Source organism: Cyclopterus lumpus, chromosome 23 (assembly GCF_009769545.1).
Source record: "Cyclopterus lumpus isolate fCycLum1 chromosome 23, fCycLum1.pri, whole genome shotgun sequence".
Classification (NCBI taxonomy): domain Eukaryota; kingdom Metazoa; phylum Chordata; class Actinopteri; order Perciformes; family Cyclopteridae; genus Cyclopterus; species Cyclopterus lumpus.
The window spans coordinates 1,790,664-1,800,000 of NC_046988.1; the positions used below are offsets into that span (position 1 = coordinate 1,790,664).

At 46.4% G+C, this 9,337-nt stretch overlaps 1 protein-coding gene across 1 annotated transcript in view; it reads right to left on the bottom strand.

Moving 5' to 3' along the window:
* The window catches only part of mpped1 (metallophosphoesterase domain containing 1), a 62,541-nt gene that overhangs the window by 25,259 nt on the left and 27,945 nt on the right, over nt 1-9,337 (bottom strand). The window lies entirely within an intron of this gene.

Genomic DNA, 9,337 nt, shown 5'->3' on the forward strand with positions numbered 1-9,337 from the left:
ATAAAAAGACAATACAGATACTTGTGTGCTCATATTTTCACATCACTGGCTCAGGATATTGTGACTTTTGGTGCTCTCCCACCTTGAATTTAAAATGACTGGATCTGGATTAAACATGACGGGTAGAGGACGACCTGATCTGGGTAGAGGACGACCTGATCTGGGTAGAGGACGACCTGATCTGGGTAGTGGACGGACGACCTGATCTGGGTAGAGGACGACCTGATCTGGGTAGAGGACGGACGACCTGATCTGGGTAGTGGACGACCTGATCTGGGTAGAGGACGACCTGATCTGGGTAGAGGACGACCTGATCTGGATAGAGGACGACCTGATCTGGGTAGAGGACGGACGACCTGATCTGGGTAGTGGACGACCTGATCTGGGTAGAGGACGACCTGATCTGGGTAGAGGACGACCTGATCTGGGTAGAGGACGACCTGATCTGGGTAGAGGACGACCTGATCTGGGTAGAGGACGACCTGATCTGGATAGAGGACGACCTGATCTGGGTAGAGGACGACCTGATCTGGTTAGAGGACGACCTGATCTGGGTAGAGGACGACCTGATCTGGGTAGAGGACGACCTGATCTGGATAGTGGACGACCTGATCTGGGTAGAGGACGACCTGATCTGGATAGAGGACGACCTGATCTGGGTAGAGGACGACCTGATCTGGATAGAGGACGACCTGATCTGGGTAGAGGACGACCTGATCTGGATAGAGGACGACCTGATCTGGGTAGAGGACGACCTGATCTGGGTAGAGGACGACCTGATCTGGATAGAGGACGACCTGATCTGGGTAGAGGACGACCTGATCTGGATAGAGGACGACCTGATCTGGGTAGAGGACGACCTGATCTGGGTAGAGGACGACCTGATCTGGATAGTGGACGACCTGATCTGGGTAGAGGACGACCTGATCTGGATAGAGGACGACCTGATCTGGGTAGAGGACGACCTGATCTGGATAGAGGACGACCTGATCTGGGTAGAGGACGACCTGATCTGGGTAGAGGACGACCTGATCTGGATAGAGGACGACCTGATCTGGGTAGAGGACGACCTAATCTGGGTAGTGGACGACCTGATCTGGGTAGAGGACGACCTGATCTGGGTAGAGGACGACCTGATCTGGGTAGAGGACGACCTAATCTGGGTAGTGGACGACCTGATCTGGGTAGAGGACGACCTGATCTGGGTAGTGGACGACCTGATCTGGGTAGAGGACGACCTGATCCTGACACCACGCTAACCAGAAAAGCAACGGCACCTTAATTCATACGGGTTCAACCAAACGGGTCGGATTTAAAAACATGCAGCCTCTATCTGCCTGGAGGCTTCTGGATCTCAGGGCGAGTGAAAGCTGAGAAGTTAGAGGGTGAAGACTATCACCGAAACAGCCTCCAGTCCAGAGCTTCTTGCTGCCCGGGGATGCAATCTTTACAGCTGACAAGATTTGATGTTTCAAACAGCATTATTACTTTTTGACATATTCCTCAGCTGCTTCTGGGGAACAGTTCTTCTTATCTCTGTGTGAAAATCCGACAAGTCTACCGCCAACATTTGAATTTGCTGCATATGAACTGGACCAAGAGCCACTGACACATAGTGTGTTCTAATAAAGAGGGGGAAATGTCTCTGGAATTATTGGAACTACATTTTTCTCTTGAGCATGATTTGTGCTGCAGGTTCTGCTCTGCATGCTTCTAGCTTCGAGTGCCGCCACCTCCTTTATTTTATTCCCACCAAGCGCTGGCTATGGGTTTGTGTGGGAGATGAATTTTACTGCAAACACCTGCCAGAGAGATTGCGACCAATGGACTGTTATGCCAAGCACCGCTGCTGCCGCTGATCGCTTTTTTAAACAGTATTGACGGTGATAATGACAATTTCTGCTCCACTGCTGTCAACAGAAAACAACCCTTTTCCTTGCTTTTTTTTTGCCTTACCCTAATTCCTTCCCATCGCATTGGACGATTTCTCCGTAATACAAACAGACTCGGCGCTGCTTCACCTGTTTTCCAACTTTCTGCCATCAAACAAACCTCCATGTGGCGGTAGGGGAGAGTGAGAAGTCCTTCCCCTGCCTTGCCTTGTCGTGCCTTCACAGCGCCGCCGTTCCTTACTGTTAATGCCGGTGGAATGCAGGGCCGCTTAACTTGCATTTAGAAGCGCTAGGGGAAGCACATTTGTCCCCTCCTGTTCTAAATAATGACCAATTATCGGGGAGTGTGAGGTGGGCCTCAGCTCCGCGGATGAGACGTTTCAGACGGCATGAAAGCTGTCACGGGTGGGCGTCGGGGGTTTGGACAGGGGGGGGGCTAGACCTCTAATTGGAGGCAGATTTCACAATATATTTCTGATGATGCTGCAGCGTGAGGAACAGATAAGAGAGAGGGAGAAGGAAGGGAAAACAAGAAAAGGAGGGGGGAGGGGGAGGCACAAGGAATGAGAAAAGAGCCGATTGAGAAAGACAGACAGTTGGACAAGGGGAAAGTGGAATGAGAGATGATAAAGAGACGGAGAGAGGGAGAATGACATGACGAGGGACTGGAAGAGAGACAGAGAAAGAAAGAACAGGCCTGCTGCTGTTTGTTTTGCAGGGATAATATTCCACCAAAGTCTAATTCTGTCCATAAAAGCTGTCGGACTTCTTTTTTTCCTTCTTCTTCTTCTCCCCCCAATCACACACACACACACACACACACACGCACACTCTTCCTTTCAGAGTGATAGTTGCCTTGGCAACCGTGGCAAATCTTCCTTTTCTCAAACAGATGTCCCATTTAGTTGGAAATTAGAATGTGTAAAAAAGCCCACGAGACGCAAATTATTTCAAAGTTCTCCGGTGGAGAGGAGGAAACGAGGAGGAGGGGGGGGGGGGGGGGGGGGACAAGAAAGGAACAGAAAGACAATAGAAAAAAAGAGGGAGGGAGTCTTCTTTTCCTCTCTTGCCGTCTTCTGCGCTTCAGCGTGTGAATCGTGGCGATTAGCCAGATCACCAAGTGCTGGTGGCTTGTTTGGGGGGAGGAGGCATGGCGGGTGATTGGGTGAGCAGCGAGGCGGGAGGTTGGATTCCCCCCCCCCCCCTGTATCCGTGGCGGGGTGGGGGGCAAGAAGTGGCAAGAACTGTGGCAGAAGGGACACACTATGTGGAGCAGCGAGCTGCCCTGGGAAGGATGGAGCATGTCCTGTGGTCATCGCACGCTGCAAGAAATATCCTGCACACTTCATTTAAATGGAGAGTTTCATTAACCTGTGCCCTGTTCAGAGTTTGTCTTTCTCCTTTGCAGAAGTCTGCAAGAAGATATGCACCTCATGTTGTATCCTTAATCATTTTATTAAAATAACTCAAATTCTTGCTCTCGTTTCAAACGCAAATGAGTCCCTGGAAAAGTACTCATTTTAACAGAGCATTTGACCATTTGATGAGATTTAAACGAAAAACGCATTTAAAAAAACACATGAAAAAATAGAAACTGGCTGGGACGAGTGATTCACTGGCAAAATGGGAACAACTCAACGTTCTTCTGAGCCACAGTAGGAATATTAGAGCACTGACATTCAGCAATCAACGGGGAGAAATCCATCATGGCAGACTCGTGCAGAAAGACCAATCACAACACCGACAGCAGTCTCAACAGACCAGAATATGCAATTCTGCCTCGAGACATATTGGATCTATCTCCAGGAGGAGGAAGCTTCCTTTAGGCAGCACAGACGATGAAGATGAACAACTAAGTGCTGCATTACTGGCAAGAAAAAGCCCTTGACAATATGGTATATGACAGTTAAACAAAAGACAGAGCTGCCTTCTTTAAATTAATAATCATTAAAACACATTTTGGTTCAATCATTTGTGTCTGGACTCACTCGTCATTTGACGCGTTTCAGTAGGTTGATGGGCAAACAATGTGTCACACTGAGAGTTTAGACTGAAATTTTGACTGGAACAAATTATGACAGATTGAATATTCAATAATTTTTATATTGAAACACTACTTAAAAATGTAAAATAAAAGACCTGCAGCACTGACGTCACTCAAAGGGGGAACGGGACTCACACAACATTAATTAGAGCTGCAGAACAGCTGGGAGAACCTGGGAGAGCCACAGTGGAGATGATGCCTTTGGCCTCTCCAACACAATCCCAATAAGGCTGAATTGGTTCGGATCGTTGTCCTCAACCCTTTTACTCACAGAATAAAAGCTACGATCTCTGTTTTCATTCTTCACCACAGAGACACCACAGATGCCTCGGGGGAAAGAGTGGGTGGACAGTGGCCCTCCACTTTAAATGGCTACCGCGGCCCTTTTTCTACCCATGCAGCCTTTAAGTGTGGCTGTTCAGGACGCTATCAACACCTTCCGTCGCGGTGCAACCCCCCAGTGTGCCGGGGCTTGAACCTGATGGAGGGTAAAGCTACTGCAGCAGGATTTGTGGAATGGACAATAATCTAGCCTCCATATTTGGCTATTCTGCTAAAGCTGCTTATAACGAGCCATATTTATTGTACAGCAGCGAGTTGCCATAGTAGTTATGACGAGAGCAAAGAAGGAAGTCAGGTGACAAAGCACAAACCAATCAGCGTCCTGTGAGGTAACTACAGCCGTGGTTCAGGTGTGTGAGAGACGTGCCTGTGGGAGGCAAAAACAATAAGCTATATAATAATAATAATAATAATAATATAGCATCCGTTATATCAGAACCAAATACTTTTTGAAAGTAAAAGTGTTTCAAATGACAATTTCTCAGGGGTTCTGTGTTACAAACCATCAGGTGGGGTCAGTTCAAAGGAACACAGCACTGTCACCAAGGAGTCTGCTGTTCATGGCCCTTATGAAACCAATGTTGACATAACTTGCGTACATAACAAATGCTACTTAACAAACAAATGTAACCTAAGTTACATAAGAAAGGTACATTGTGTTTCTTCCAGTTACTAATAAGGCTTTGTCATCTGCATAGAAAACCAACAGTTAAATGCAATGACTTTAGATCAAGAGGCTTTTTGGTAAACATAGGACTGAAGTCAAAGTATATGTAATAATACAGATACATACAGCACAACATAATACATTACGATTCAACACAAAATAGCACCCAAAATTCCGATTCAATAATCCTAACGTTGCCAGAGTATGGAAATGTGTATTGTCAGTATTCTCTTTAAAGGAAAAACAGTGAGACAATGTGACTTGATTTCAGTACATCAACATGTGTATCTTGCTTGAAAGGCTCATTTTAATGCAAGTGGATCAATCTGAGTTAATCTGCCTCGGCGAACACATTTGTTTATGCAAAATTGCTGCGATAAATGAAACTGCGTTTAGAGGTAGCAGAATCATCTCATTTGATGGTTTTATGCAAGCATGAGAAGAGAGAGAGAGAGAGAGAGAGAGAGAAAGAGAGAGAGAGAGAGAGAGAGACCATATGACTCACCAGCGTGGACACTTTTTGCAGTGTCCGTGGCATTCCCAATCCCCTGACTGTGTGGTCAAACACCGAACATAACCGCCCGCTGATGGACTGGCAAGACAGAAAGTAGGAGCGGTGTGTGTGAGTGTGTGTGTGAGTGTGTGTGTGTGTGTGTGTGTGTGTGTGTGTAGAGGCAAGGCTGGAGAGACTGAGGCGAGGAGGAACATACGGACAGAATCACTTGAATTCAGTTTTTCTCCTCGACAATGCCACGTGCCTTGGGGAGGAAGGCATGTGTGAAATGGAGGGACATGCCCCGTAGCGTGCCATAACACACAAGCGCTGACACACACCCACGCACGTCGAAGTCCTGCCCCTGGAGGCCATTTAACAGGTAATTTAAAGAGAAATCCCTCCAGGGAAACGACACAGTAAATGTCCTCTCGTCTGTTCTTTCTCCCTCATAACTGTTTATTCAGCTATAGGGCTGTAGACTGGAGACACTTAGGAGAGAAGAAGAGATGAAATGGGAGAAAAACGAAGAAAGAAAAAAAGAGAGCGGGGGCGCGTGAGAGGGTGGGAAAGTGACACGTTTAAAGTAGGCCAATTTTTTTTTTTTCTTCTTTCCTCCACCAACCCCCTTAAGTACCCGTTTATTAATGTTCAGTGTTCATAGGCTACTTTATTTGGGTGCTGTGGGAGTGTAAGTGCTACAGGGATGAAGGTGGGAGATGGAAGAATGGAGGGATGGAGGAGGAGAGGCGAGAGAGGGGGAGGGGGGTATTTGGGAGTCTCAAAGTGAATCAGATGTTAATTTAGTGTGGGCTCTGGTGAGGAGGCCCAGAAACGCATGAACTCCCAACTGTACGTCTCTCTGTCTCTTCACATCTTTAAAGGAGCACACCGTGGCGCTGCATGTTCTGGCCCATTGGCTGCAAGCCGCGCATACATTACGTTACTCCGACAGTATCCCAAAGCAGAGCACGTCTCTTTGCACTCATTTCATCCCCCCTGGCTATTGGTTTCAGTTCATTTCAGTAGACTATGGAAATCAACTGAGACACAACTCGTGAGAGGCATCTATCACACTGAGCATTGTAGGCGCTGTGTATTTTTGGGCTTCAATAAAAGGTTGGGTAAAGTGCCGAAGACAAACCAACACACCATGCAAACCACATTGTCGTGGAGAACTAAACAGATGCCGGCTGCCAAGACTGAGTAGCACAAAGATACATCTAATGTGTGTATACAGCACGTCACTTTAAGGGACCATCGACTGGATAAAAGAAGTGGACTTCGTCATTGTGACGTCACCCATTGGTCGGTGGACTGCCATTTTGGAGCCTTAAGTTTGCCGTTTTCGGCGTCGCCATCTTGAATTACATGTTGTATTTTTGCAGCCAATGAATAGAAGTGACCATATTTGGAATGCGGAGGGGCGACGTAGAGACACTCAGCCCGCCATAAAGCATCCCCTGCTTTATGGTCTGTTTGACTCTAAATTACCATAATTTACTAAATGAACATCACGCTGTATTGAAGAAGACGTGAAACTAGAGATTGAGACCAAAAACTAATGTTTACAATGTTTACTGAGGGAATAAATCAAGAGAAGTAGAGTCATTTATATAGACTTCTATACAACCAGAGGAGTCGCCCCCTGGTGGTTAGAAGAGAGAATGCAGTTTAACACATGAAGCATAGACTTCTATACAACCAGAGGAGTCGCCCCCTGGTGGTCAGGAGAGAGAATGCAGCTTTAACACATGAAGCATAGACTTCTATTCAACCAGAGGAGTCGCCCCCTGGTGGTCAGGAGAGAGAATGCAGCTTTAACACATGAAGCATAGACTTCTATACAACCAGAGGAGTCGCCCCCTGGTGGCCAGAAGAGAGAATGCAGCTTTAACACATGAAGCATAGACTTCTATACAACCAGAGGAGTCACCCCCTGGTGGCCAGAAGAGAGAATGCAGCTTTAACACATGAAGCAGAGACTTCTATACAACCAGAGGAGTTGCCCCCTGGTGGCCAGGAGAGAAAATTCAAGTATTAAGACATGAAGCATAGACTTCTATACAACCAGAGGAGTTGCAACAAAACACTTTAGTCAGATTTAGGAAAAACATAATGCTTGGGCTTAAAATATGTACAATGGCGACCTAATTACTCCCTAATGACAGATATACGTCAACTAGAAAAGTATGTGTCCCTCTCTCCGCCCACTGAAAGAAGAGATCCCACTCAATTGTCCCTACTGGCCTCCTCAAGCGTAGTTTATACTCGCCGTAGTGAGGCCGGTGTGAGGCTAGAAACAGATAAAGATGAAAGAAACAAGGATTCATTCATCTTGTATCCTGCTTGACTTTAGTGGATCATCCAGATCAGCTTTTGAGCCACGGCAAAGGCCAAAATGTGGCCTGCAACAGACTGAGTGAGGCTTGTTTTATCATAGTTGACTGCAGGAAATGCCTAAAGCTACTGAAGCAGTAGCAGCCGGTTAAGAGGATTGAGTCAGCAGTCAATGGTGGAATAAAACAGTCAATAAAATAGGTCCTTGAGCGTAATGTAGAGTCATAAATGAGCTCAGAAAACATAAGGCTGATTAGTTCAGTGGACAGTTATTATTGCTTCTCAGGAACTTTTGATGTGAAGAACATGAACAAATGGCTCTTTTTTTTTTGCTGGTGGGATTTGAGAGTTGGCAGTAAAACCGTAATATCTTCAATGCAAGAAATGGCCAGAATCACTTCATCATTTTCACAGCGTCTGTGTCCACTTATTGTCTTCAGGATTCAAATCCCGACTTTCAAGCAGCCTCACCTTGGAAATCAGACTTCGAAATGGCCCCCCCGCTTTACAAGCGCATTCCCACACGACGCCGGTGTAAAACAAAGGCCACTAAATGTTCAGTCTGATGGATTAGACACCTAAGTTTCTGCAAGTTGATTTTCATAGCTTCTGGAAATGAAGTGAAACCAACGGCTGCCTGGAAGGAAGGAAGGGAATCGGTCTAAGAAAACTGATAGAATGTCTTAGGAAATGGTTGGCAGTAATGTAAACTCAACACAATTTGTAGTTAATGGCCTAAGACATGCAACACCAGCGGCAGAGCAGTCGTTCTTTCTCTCCATCGTTCAAACGTCTCTTTCTCTGAAGTGTCTCCTCGTCAGGGGAGAACAAAGCAAACTCAGATCCGCTCGGCGCCGAGAAAGATGGTCAAATTACCTTCATGCCATCTCCACCATCATTAGACTCATTATCATTAAAGGAAAAGCTTGGCGCGCCACCGCTGCATTGTACCTTTTCCTCCTCCACCTCTCCACTCTCCTTTACTTTCACTGGGGGGAAAACAAGCAAGTTAATTAAAGTCGACGAGAGTCCTTTTGCATTTCTACGCTCATCAGCGAGGACAAGCCATCAAACGGAGCACAGGTAGACCATTTCTGTCAAATGAGAGAGTGGAGGGAGGAGGAAGACGAGATTGGGTTGGTTGGGGGGGGGGGGGGAGGAGGAGGCCTCTCTTCATCTCTTTAGTTTTTGATGAGCTTTCTTAATTGGGCCACTATAGAAGGAGAAGTGAATCCTCAATAATTAAAAAATCTAATTAAGGAGTCTTTTGCATCTTTGTCCTTAATTATTCCACGCGGAGCAGTGGGGAGCGATACATTTCTGCCGTTTTCATTTAAAGGAGAAAAAAGGGCCTCTCCCGTCGCTCCGTGCAAATCCCCTGTCAACAAACAGACCACTTTGTCTCTCTCATCCCGGTTTGTGTGTGTGTCTGTGAACAAGCTGTCCGTCGGCCTGTCTTACATTCCTCAGAGAGCATCTTTAGAAATATTTAAAGGGATTTAACCCATTAGTACCAACGTATATAGACGCCTGTCCTCACATGCTGTCTCCATCTCTTT